This window comes from Solanum pennellii, chromosome 6 (assembly GCF_001406875.1).
Source record: "Solanum pennellii chromosome 6, SPENNV200".
Taxonomy (NCBI): domain Eukaryota; kingdom Viridiplantae; phylum Streptophyta; class Magnoliopsida; order Solanales; family Solanaceae; genus Solanum; species Solanum pennellii.
Window position 1 is genome coordinate 7840787 of NC_028642.1, and position 11782 is coordinate 7852568.

Consider the following 11782-nt stretch of genomic DNA (forward strand, 5'->3'; position numbering starts at 1 on the left):
TATATATATATATAAAATTAGCCAAACTTTTCAATCAGTCGGTCAACCGTGTGTTAGCTGATTTTCGAAGATGCTTAAACCCTTTCTTAGAGAATTAGTTGAACCCTTACCCGACTCTGATTTTAATTAAAATATTTCCTTTCATAAAACCTCTTTTTTTAAAAAAAATAAAATTAATGGTTTTCTTAAGTTTTCCTAAAAAATTAAGTGGCGACTTCTAAAATTGTGATTTTTTCAAGCAAAAATTAAATAAATTGTCAAGGTTGCGAAATCAGCTTCGAACCTTTTAGTTTTCGAAATCGAATTGTAACAAAATGACGATTCTGTTGGGGATTCATCTAGGTACCAACAAAAAGGATTTTGTTAATTGGCTAACTCTTATTGAATTAATTATTACTTTATGCAATTATATGTTTAATTTTGATTATTAACTATCATATTACATTCTTGGCATTTTCAAATATATGTATAGTATATTAAAGAATGGTTTTGCGGAACCACAACCGGGCTTTTTATACTTAACCCTTTTCCGAAATGATCGACAATTTATTGGTTCGTCATGCGTCCAATGGTTGTTGTGAGTTTCAACCTAAGTTGTCCTCTTGGGTCCCGGTCTTTCAAAAGCAACTCTTAGTCAACTAGCATAGAGCGAAGCCAGAACTCTCTTTTAAATGCATTAACCTAAGACGACCCAATTACCAAGGTGTGTTGCGGCCATTAGAAGACCACTTTCGTTTAATTGATGCACAGTAAATATAATATGATCATCAACTATGTGTTAAATTTAAAGTATATGTATGTCGATTTGTGCGTACCATTATCTCTTGAGGTGAGGTTTTTATTTTTATAGGTAGTTTCTTTGTTTAAGTCACAAGAAATTCAAAAGCATCAAGAAGTTCGAGAGCAAAGGCCTTTATTGGAAGCTTAGTTTAGGAGTGCACCCCTGCGCGGATTGATTATTTTGTATCAATTTTCCCTTATTATGTATCCTCATTCAGTTTATTCGTAAAATTTATATAATTTTTTCTTTTGGGGAAATTGAATGTTTCATTAACGATTTACACATCCTTAAAATATTATGCCTACCTTTGGCTCAAAAAGTCACGTGTATATTAGGAGGTGTTATATATTGTTTGTGTGTTAAATGTTACACATTTTGTTTCATTTGTGCTTTCTTGTCTTGTGTTCTCTACCTATGTTTTGCTTTAAACATGATTGGTTCATTATTCTATTCCAATGTCTCAAAACTTTGTTTGGAATATAAGCTCAACTTTTTATCCCTCCCGAATACTCTTTGAGTCCATCATCAAAATATGTTAAAAATCACTCAAGGTCTAGGTTCAATAGAGATTTAAAAAATTATTAGGTCATAATTCAAATTCATGTTGACCTTGTTGTTTCTTGAAATTTATTTTTTACACCTACCTAGCCGGCGTTACTAAATATTTCATCAGTTTCAAGTCGGTTTTAAGATGTCTTTACTCTCAAAAGGGCTTTTCAATTTAACCTTCAAAAAGTTTTTGACATTTGAACCTTTATTCAAATCACATAGTTTTCTTGTTCAAATTTCTAAGTTTTAGTTCACAAAATAATCAAATTTTCTCTATTGATCACTTTCTAGGGTCTCTCCCTCCTCTAATTTTGGACTAATTATTAATGGACTAACTCTATTATTTTTTGAGTTACTTTTAGAAGAAGAGACTGATTTGTGTTCGTATTCAAACATGCTCACTTCACCAAAGTACCCGCTGGCAGAACATTCATATTTTACATGGTCTAAGGTCAAAGAAAATTCTACAGAATCTTCATTTCTTACTTGGGATAATAAGATAAATCGGTCAAAAATGGATTTCACTATCAACACGGTTGCTTCGTTCGAAATGATCCCCTCTTCATCTGTCGCAGCCAATTCTAGTTCCTCGATAGAAACAGAATCACCTATGGAAGTCATTGCTTGTCTAGAGCGACAAATTAGTGAACTGAATCTCCAGGTAGCTCAATCCCAAGCTATTTCTCAGAATTAACCACCTGATGCTCGTCAAAAAGGGCCCATGTCCCATTTGGTTCCAACTTCAAGTGAGCTCAAGCAAGAAGATTATTTTACCACCTTTCAGCAAATTCAAAGTTCCTCACTCACTCATTTAACTCAGGATACTCCTCTTGGTTACACATTTTCTCCTCCAAAAGCTCCAACAGTAACACATCATGCTCCGCCAGTGTACACTTATGTCACTACTCCACATGTTACCAAGGCTCAGGAATTTTACCGCAATATGGTATTCACTATGTTGAAATTGAAAATGATACAAAATTAATTGATGCTGAAATGATGAGTAGGAAGATGAAAAGCTCATAAGATTCTATTAGAGGTATTCGTGGGGTTGATAATAGCTAGAGTGTTATATATGAAGAGTTGTGCACATTCACCGAAGATGAGCATCCACATGGTTACAATATTTCAAACATTGAAAAGTTCACTGGATCAGGAAATCCTTTCTTCCATTTAAAAATTTACTGTGAAAATTTGATCGACGTTGGAAACAACGAAGGGATAAGAATTAAGTTATTCAATCAATGTCTAAGAGGAAAAGCCTTGGAGTGGTACTCAAAGCAATACGTGACTAAATCACATACTTGGGATGATCTAGCGAATGCTTTTGTGGATCATTATAATTTTAATGTTGAGATTGATCTTGATAGAATCTCTATTACCAAGATAAAACCAAAGTCGATTTAATGCTTTCGAGAATATGACATTAGTTGGAGGGAAAAAGTTATTAGGGTGCACCCACCTATGGAAAAATCAGAAATGATCAGCTACTTCATTTAAGCTCAGGATTAAGAATATATGAACTAATGTTGACAATGAGTGGGAAAACATTTGCTTAAGTTATCAAAGCTAGAGAATGATTTAAGATGGTCTCAAGATTGGTAGAATAATGAGTTTTACCTCATCTCAGTTTTCTAATAGGGGGTAACAAATTGGCTCGTTTGGAAAGATAAAGGAGAAAGAAGTAATGATGTTAACAACTCAATGAGATACCTCATATAATCGTCATCCACTTCCAGGCTATCCTAATTCACAATATTATGTTTGCAACAATCAAGCAACATTCGTTCTCCACGTTCGATGAAAAATACTTGAAACAATGCACCTCGTCCTAATTTGGAGAAAAAGTCTCCCAGAGTCTTCACTCAATTGTGTGAGATACGAACACAACTTTTTGAAATATTCAATGAGGCAGGAATACTTCATCCAGTGGAATTCAATATTGTCAATACTTCAGTCGAGTGATATGACCCAATAAGTGTTGTGCTTATCATTTAGGAGTTGTTGGACATGCTACCGAGCAGTGTATCATTCTCAAACACAAAATTCAAGATCTGATTAACAACGAAGTGGTATGACTTGCTCAAGCTTTACCGAATGTGAGCACCAATCCGCTACCCAAGCACAAGGAGTAGTCATTGGCGTAACCAGTTGCGATGAAGAAGCAAGTTGTTCTGGAAATTGCACTTTGGTATCTTTAAGTTTTACATTTGTTGTTTGTTTGTTTCATTTCCCAGTAATCGCCTTTTATCGCTTTGTTTCCTTTGTAATCGTTTTTTGAATTTGATTTCTATTTTATGCATCTTTTATATGTAATAAACTACGTCTGACTTGATTTCTCAAGAATGAGATACGTAGGCGGCCTATGTATGATTCGGTCATTCGGTTATCCCTTTTGATGATTTCTTGTACTTGAACTACGTTCGACCTAAATTCTCAAGAGTGAGATACGTAGGCGTCCTATGTGGGCCTCAGTCGTTTCCGTGGTTATGTTTTTCTATTCTCAAGGTTGAAACTACGTATGACCTGATTTCTGCTCAACAGGATATGTAGGTGTCACACCGGCTCGGTCATATTCCCCATAAGTTTTTCATTTTTCTTTATAATGGAAACTAGGGTAGAATTCTGAGAGGATCTCAAAATTCGTTAGAAGAGGAGTTTTTCCAACAACCTAGAATCAACGATCACTTCAGAGTTGCAACTATGGCAAAATTTTGAGATTCACTAAAAAATTCAATAAAAAACTAGAAAGGGTTCAAAAGTTATATTATGTTTTAAATCGCGGAGGAATTTTTGAGGAGGGTCCTCAAAAATTCCATCAAGTTACATTTCGAGACCAGACAAGCTTTTCATCCAGAAGGCAAAGGGGCATCAGGATAGCAAGGCAAAACCAACATGAATCAATCTCTTAAACTAAGAATTTTTCTTTGGATGTAGGAACAATAAAGTTACAGGGCATCATTAGATCCACAATGGCCTCATCATAACTCGTATAATTTCTACTCTTACTCATTTTCTAATAAAGTTTTTCTTTTTCTTTTTTGTGACTTACACGTTCTCCATTTTATAGATGGAATAGCTAGGCATAATTATGAAGACCATATGACGTTATCCAGACCAATATAAGTTTATCAACTTGAACCTTAACTTATCTTTTGCTATATCATTTACTTTGATAATTTTATTTTTGTTATTAACTCACAACTAAGTTTTGCAAGTATTATTACCACAATTGAAGGTAAATTTCAAAAGATTTTTTGGAGTTTTGAATGATCTAATCAAACATCCACCAGAAAAATGGAAGGAGCCAAGTTTCTTCAAATTTCATTATAAGGAATTCCCGGCCAAGTATCCAATCCAAGCTGACTCTTATCCTCTATTTTATGTTGATGGACTTTGTCCTTCATTTTTTTCTTTATTTTTTCTTTCAAAACCTCTTCCTTTTTTTCTAGAAAATCTTTCATTCTCTTTATTCTGATAAGCTTCAAGTTTGAACTACGTTAAACCTGATTTCTTGGTCCAGCTAGATATGTAGGCAATCCTACATAAGTATTCGGTCTTCCTACTGTTTCAAACTACATATCTCACAGGAAACTGGGGCATTTTGTTGAATCAGTCTTTTTTATACAAATTATATCAGTTAAGTACCTTTGAACGGGAAACAAGGGCAACTCTTTAAAATAGTTCAAAGTTCTCAAAAACTTCGGTCAACTTCAATTTTCGAAGATATCCTTTATCAATTTATCTTCTCTTTACAAGAGATTATAGATTTTAAGTAGGGAGACATATCATGTGAAATCCCTAATCGGTCATTAACGCCTCCTTTCACATTATAAGTTCTCAAAGTGTTCTTCCAGAATCTCACGTTCTATATGGTCACCAGATTGTCATGACGCGTCTAAAAGTCTTCACATTTCTTAATCTTTGTGTTCGTGACTAAAAAATTTCTATGAGTGAAGGGAGGACATTGCTTTAATGGCAACCAGAAATGTTATCGGCTTCCCAAACTACAAAAGCTAATCAAATTGCTCTGTTCTAACCTTATTCTCTACTTCTGAAATTTGTCATTTATCAAAAGATATTATATTGGAGTATCACTTCCTTCAATGTGATATGTTAAGGCATTATTGGAGCGTCACTTCCTTCAACGTGAAACATTATATTATTGGAGTGTCACTTCCTTCAACATGATATGTTAAATTCTTGTTGGAGCGTCACTTTCTTCAACGTGACACTTAAATTATCATTGGAGAGTTACTTCCTTCAACGTGGTTAAATTATTGTAGCGTCACTTCCTTTAACGTGACATGTTGTATTATTGGAGTGTCACTTTCTTCAATGTGACACGTTAAAGTATTATTGGAGCGTTAGTTCCTCCTACGTGACACATCATATTATTATTGAAGCATCACTTCCTTCAACGTGACATGATATATTATTATGGAGCGTCACTTCCTTCAACGTGACATATTAAATTATTATTGGAGCGTCACTTCCTTCAACGTGACACATTAAATTATTATTGGAGCATCACTTCCTTTAACGCGACACATTAAATTATTATTGGAGTGTCGCTTCCTTCGGACGTTACACGTTATATTATTGGAGCACCACTTCCTTTAATGTGACACATTAATGTATCATTGGAGCGTCACTTCCTTCAATGTGACACATTATATTATTATTGGAGCGTCATTTCCTTTAACGTGACACATTATATTATTATGGAGCATCACTTCCTTCAACGTGACACATTAAATTATTGCTGGAGTGTCACTACCTTCAATGTGACACATTAAATTATTATTGGAGCATCACTTCCTTCAACATGACACGTTAAATATTATTGGAGTGTCGCTTTCTTCAATGTGACACATTGAATTATTATTGGAGCGTCACTTCCTTCAACGTGAGACGTTATAATTATTTTATTGAACCGTCACATTGTTCAAATTCATATATCATTTTGGATCATCATCTCCTTCTGTATCACATATTAAACCAGGTTTGCCCAAATTAAATTTGTATTTATATTACATTTTCCACTGAAAATGTTTTCCTGATTTTGAATCGCATGAAGTGGACTACGTCAAACGCAGCACAACGTAGAACTTTTTCTTAGCAGCGAACTGGGACATAGTCAAAAGGGAAATATCAAACTCTTGGGATGCGAGTTCAGAAATGACTTCCACGACAATCAAACCACATCCCTATCCTACGGAGTGTGGGTATCTTTTTGGGTTTAATAGTTCTAGTTTCGCCTTTAGTGAAATTTTTTAACTCTCACCGAAGGAAATTTTTCGAATTCGAGTGACAATACACCTAGAGTTTTGGAAGTTATGTTCATGTAAGTTCTTACCTATGGGTGTGAAGGGGCCCCACGTTCATAGTTGAGGTGTTTGCAAGACTCTTTTCCATGCTCAATTAACTTATCACTCATCCTTAATCTAATGGTTTGATATGCATAATAGATTTCTTTTTCAATCGATTGAGTCGAACTATAAGTAGTTTGATTTTTCCCAAAGTTTAGAGATATGTAGGCGGGATCAATGATGAAAACTCGAATGTACTTTGGCGAACTTTGTCTCATTCCAAGCCCGAGCTTTTCGATGTCCCCATACTTCAACAAAGAAATATATTTTGCATTCTCTCAAAATTATGCGTTAAATCAAGCGTATCGAATTACAAGTGACCTAAAATTCTCGTATAGCCCGAGATATATATGAAACCCACTTTCAGGGTTCAACCACAATTTCTAAAGTCTGTACCAAAAGCTCTTTTCTGAAAGATGATGATGTGGTTAATTAAAATTTGATTTGTCAATTTCATTTGGGTCGAATTTCTTTCATCAATCCAAGTCAAACGAGGGGCAGCTGTTGACACCCAATTTTGACCCTCCATGATTGGAATTAAATTTCGAGTTTCTTAAATTCCAAATGATATGAAATAATTAACTTTATGAAATTCATCATATTTTTCAATTTGTTTTATATAGTTTTCACCATTTTTATAATTTTTAAGTATTATATATGTTTATATATATTTTTTATATATAATTAGCCTATTTTATAAACGTTTCGAAAATATTCTCAAAAAGGTTTTAATTTTTAGTAAGTATTTTGTTATATTAGTTTAGTTTAATTTACGGTTATAATTTTGAATTATTAATTTACGATTAAGTTAATTATTTTATTTATATCATCACTAGTCGAGCTTATCCTATGATCAAGCTTGGCTACATCTTTAATTTCTAATTGTCTGTAATTTAAATTCATATAGCGGAAGCCTAGTTAAATTATAACCAACCTTCTTTTTTTTAATCCGTAATCATCTTAAGACCAAGTTTTGGGACATTTTTTTTGGCGTTTCCAGCAGCCCAAATCCAGATCGGCCCACTTTAGTTCCAATCAACCAACTCCTCTTCCCCAATTTCCAATCGACCCAGCCCACTCACCTCTAACCCTGACCTGGCCCACCTTCTTTTCTCAAAGAAAAACACAGCCATCGCGTGCATTTTCCAGAATAACAGCAGCAACATCACAGTGTCTTCACGACTGCTCCAAAACGCAGCAGAAACAGCAACCAAACGGCCCCTACTCATCTCCAGTTCATACGAAAATACATGGAAACTTCATGCCTTGTACGCGATGCAATGGTACTCTACAATTTTATTGCCTTCTTGTTCCCAACCCTGTTGGTTCGTATAGCAAAGCACTAGAAAAGCATGTGAAATAGTCCATGCGCCTTGGGATTGAGACACGTAGCATCTCAAGGACAATCAAATTGATCCGAGACGTCCATATCCCCTTTCCTCTTCAGGAATGGGTTGAAATCTCAGAAAAAGGGTGTTTCCCTTTATTGGTAAAAGGTTTCTGGGAGTTTGAATTTTGAACGGGCCCTTTAATCCAAGATTTTTATCCGTTTCCCCCTGAAAGATTGGAACCCTAGTTTTCTTCTATAAATACCTCCTCTTTCTCCATTATTAAAGGTGGGAAAAAGGATTGGGAAATATAGGAGTCAAATTAGTACGGACAGAGAGTGAAAAAACAATGTTATGTTAAATATTCTTGACATTCAAAGCCATAGTCTTTCAAGTTTAGATTGTAGCCTCTTTCTCGCTTGTTGTTCGTCAGAATTCGGTGAGGTCGAGGTCGGTGGTTGAAGCATTTTGTCCCTCCTTCATCTCCAGTCGCATCCCAGAACCAGGTAACCTTAGTGTCATCTTATTATTTTCGACTAATTATTTGTAATGTGTTTAGTTGCTTTCGTTTAGGAATTATTTCCTTTGTCTTGTATTCTTCAAGTTTAATTATGTCCCTTGTAGCTTAAATTTGATGGTTTCTTTTTGGTTTGATCAGAAGTATGTATTTAGAGTTTTGTTCTCTCGTTGGTCATTGTTAATTTTCTTATGGTCATTTCAATATCGACTTTTCATTCTATTTGGTCCATCTTCTTGCTGCCTATCAGATTGTCTACAAAAAGTTTTCTAAAATTTCTCATAATAATATGTAGGACCCTCTTAGCGAGTTATCTTCTACAATTCACTCTTTGTTTAAGTTCCCTTTTCCAATATTTTTGTTGCTTACTGTTTGGCCTTATTCCTTGTTGTTTATTATTTAGCTTTAATTTGATTACTTTTGAGCAAATTTTAGCTTGTATAATGGAATTCCACTTTGGGTTTTAAGTTTTGGCTTATATTATTTGGTTGTCTGCACTCTTATCAAGCCTAGAATATGTGCCTATTATTATATTAGTTTTGATAGTTTCCGAATACATTGAGTGTGAACGTAAAGTTATTCATTAATCTTGATTGTTGTTTAGTTTGCCTCATTAACCATCAATAGTAATATGATTTCTTGTTCACTTGTGTATGAATACTTTTTTAACAACAAATGATTCAATGCTATAATGGTCAAAGCTTGTTGGAAATTTCAATTTTTTAGTTTTTACAAAATATATATATCTGTCTTCCTAGTTTAAGATATATGACGCATTGTTTGATATGAAGATTTCCATTTAGATTGTAGTAGCTTGGTCATCTTGGAAAGAAATTCTTTCAAGTTCAAATTAGATGTTGTTGTGATCTGGTTACTGCCTCTCTTAAGTATTTTCCATTCCTTTGAAATGTTAACATTTGTGAAACTTTCCCAGTAACTCATGTTGTATGAACTCATGTTTCAAGTTTAGTTGTTCATCTTACTTTCTATGCAGTGAACTGTCTTAAGATAACTATATATATATGTCTGTTTGAGTAGTCTTGTCTTCTTAAACGGTCACCTTAACTCTTTCTAAAGTTTGTTAAGTTTTATGGTAAATATTCATTTGTCCCTTTCCTTATCTATGTTTTGATCTTCTTTTCGCTTAAATATATGATTAGAATTTATGATTGTATTGTTTCTTGGTTTGAATGTGAAAAAATATGTTAGGATTGGAAATTAAGTATCTTCCTCTATTTCTGATGGTTTCCTCCCCTTTCGCTGCCCTCTTTAAATTCATACAATTAAGAATACAAGTCGTGTACTCCTCCGCATCTAAATTTTGGAATTAAAATACTATGTTGAACTTGTTAGTTCTTAAATTGCTTATCTATTTTATTGCTGAAGTATTGAAGTCTCCCTCTATTTTACCAAAACTTTTTCTTTTAGTATGTCTGTCTTGTTGGAAATTGAATACTGATAGAAATATGAATTGAGTTTCTTCATTTGTACTTCTTTATAAAAATCTTGGCTGTTGAACAAATACTAATTTATATGGCTTGAAATTAATCACTGTTGCTAATCTCTTATAGTTATAGTTGAGTTGTGATTAATGGAATCATTTGTGTTGTTAAGTGATCTCCTTCTTGTTTGATCTTTATTTAAGTTAAGGTTTGTTGTTCCGACATGCTTATTAAATTCACTTATTAATCCTTTCTTCCTCTTCTTTGAATTTAGCATGAACTCTCTTGTTTGAGTCAATTTCGACTCTCTATCTCTTGCATTCGTTTTTATTTGAGTCAACCTCCTTTAGATCGATTGAAAGGAAGCTAATATTATTGGGTTAAACACCCAAGAAGACAGCATCAGTAGTAGCTGAAAAGGCTAAAAAAATAGCATTTCCTTGGACTTGAAAAGCCTGAAAATGGCAGCAGCTGAAGCAGAGTTCCAATAGCCTCAGAAGGCTGAAGATTGAAGATAAATATTGGGTTGAAACCCATAATCAATATGGCAGCAGTGGTAGCAGGGTAGCAGATTAAGGGCCTGGAAGCCCAAATTTTAATCTCTCAATTATATTTAACTCTTTTATATTGTGTGTTTGCTATGATCTTACTAACTTATTTGTTTGGCCTTTGAACTAGATGAATCCTCTCCAAAATCAATGTTATTTCTTAAATTGTATTTCTTATTTCTTATCACTTGTAGAATGACTTAAGAACCTTGTATGTTTTTTCATAATTATTGAAAAGCTCTATATCCATGTTTATGAGTTTGAACTAACTATTTAGTATAAAATTTTTGAATAAAATAAAATTGTTAAATTTCTCAAAATAAATTAATTGTCTTTCAATTTAACTTATGACTTTTTTATGAATGACTTTAGGATTTTCTATATCCTTTCGTAGTGTTATTAAAAAACAAGGTTCTTTAATCCATGTTTAAGAGTTTGAATTATTCGTATTAGTTCAAAACATGACTATGGATAGAAGATTTAAGTTTTTGGATTATTCTTGAGAACTTGCAAAGTAAAAAAAGGTTTTACCTAATTTCATACAAAATTTTAATAATTATCTTTTTTTATATATAAAATTAGCCAAAAACTTTTCAGTCCCTCGGTCAATAGTGTGTTAGCTGATTCTTTAAGATGCTTAAACCCTTCCTTAGAGAATTAGTTTAACCCTTACCCGACTATGATTTTATTTAAAATATTTCCTTTCATAAAACCTTTTTTTTTTTAAAAAAAAATGGGTTTCTTAATTTTCCCCAAAAAATTAAGTGGCGACTTCTAAAATTGTGATTTTTTAAAAACAAAAATGAAGTCAAAGTTGCAAAATAGGCTTCGAAACGTTTAGTTGAAATCTGATCATAACAGTCTTTAAGCAACCATCGAAGAAGCCTCAAAGAGTGGAATTTCACCAAGTCAGGGGCTATAGATGGTTGTACTGTCACGAGTGGAATCTAGACCCCAGACGAGACCGGCATCGTTGACCTCTCAGAGGTCAAAGACAAGCCTACATACATAATCCTTACTTCATATAGATTAATTTTAGCGGAAAAATTTAACTTTTTGTTTCGTAACATGCATGTAAGTCATTCTACTTAAATTCATATACGTTCACCATCAACCATCTAATATTAAGAATATCAAATGAAATAAATAGTTCAATACTACATTAAGTGTATACTTGCCAAAATGACACCAATACAATGTCTGAAATGAAACGGGAAAGAAACGCTAGTGGAACATACTCCTCTA

The 11782-nt window shown here is 33.5% G+C and overlaps 1 long non-coding RNA gene across 1 annotated transcript; it reads left to right on the forward strand.

Annotated features, from left to right (window-relative positions):
- Window positions 1-7675: 7675 nt before the first annotated feature.
- On the forward strand, window positions 7676-10786 carry LOC107021630. The gene is made up of 2 exons (XR_001457053.2): window positions 7676-8536; window positions 10264-10786. It is a non-coding gene; the product is annotated as an uncharacterized LOC107021630 (long non-coding RNA).
- Window positions 10787-11782: the final 996 nt, after the last annotated feature.